Below are 918 nucleotides of genomic sequence, written 5' to 3' on the forward strand. Positions count from 1 at the left end.
TCAGAAACTGACGGGATACACCACAATCATACCCTATTGCTCAAGTAATTATGCTATGACTTTTAATAAAGTGTTGGCCACTTGTTGGCCTTGCTGAAGCAAGCCCACTAATAAGATATATGACAGATGAAAGACAGTTACAGAAACTCGAACAATCTCACACCAACGCCAAGACCAAAAAAAAAGGGATGGAAACGCTGTCAAAGCTCACAAGGTGGGTTTATTTCATTAAAGGGGGAGAAATTCACACAGAATACATGCCTCCCCTTCTACCTCTCAGACGTCATCGTTGAGTTTTTAGTTTTTTTCATTTCATGGTTTCTGAAAATAGAACTTTACACACCTTTATTTTTTTTCAAGCATGCAAACACAGGGGAGGAGAAACACCAGGTAAAACACAGAGAGAGAGAAAAAAAATAAGGTATCCCTTGAAATCAGTGGGCGATCAACTCTGGACATGGAGAGATAACAGGGTGTGTGGAGATACAGGGTTTTGTTCCAGCCCGGTCTTTGCAAGACTTATAAAATAAAATAAGCCTGGATTTTCCTTTAGTGACGTTGATGGAATACCCCCCAGAGTTGACCGCCCTCGCTTTTAGCCTTCAGGAAAACAGTTGCAGCAGTTGTTGTTGTTGTTGTCGTCGGTTACGGAAGAGGAAACCCCAGTCCAGGGGGGTGTTCCATCACCGTCGCTAAAGGAAAATCTCGGCTTATCCTGATAAGTCATCGAAATAAGCCTGGATTGTCCTTGTCCACGCTGATGGAATACCCCCCAGGAGTCAGCTATACAGTGTTTACACTTCCCAAAACATCCGTTTATAATATGGCATTTTATTATTAGAATTATAATTGTTTTTATCATATCACTGTCCATTTAAATGAGCCAGACTCCACCCATTGACACAATACAATATTCAC

At 41.3% G+C, this 918-nt stretch overlaps 1 protein-coding gene across 1 annotated transcript in view; it reads right to left on the reverse strand.

The window, feature by feature from the left end:
- Window positions 1–408: 408 nt before the first annotated feature.
- The window catches only part of LOC308160899 (proteasome adapter and scaffold protein ECM29-like), a gene marked incomplete at its 5' end in the record, with an annotated part of 35,944 nt that continues 35,434 nt past the window's right edge, over window positions 409–918 (reverse strand). Inside the window, one exon of the mRNA XM_080534829.1 lies at window positions 409–918. This exon is cut by the window's right edge and continues 705 nt beyond it.

The sequence above is a fragment of the Nansenia antarctica genome, assembly GCF_963989245.1.
Source record: "Nansenia antarctica genome assembly, chromosome: 6".
Lineage (NCBI taxonomy): Eukaryota > Metazoa > Chordata > Actinopteri > Argentiniformes > Microstomatidae > Nansenia > Nansenia antarctica.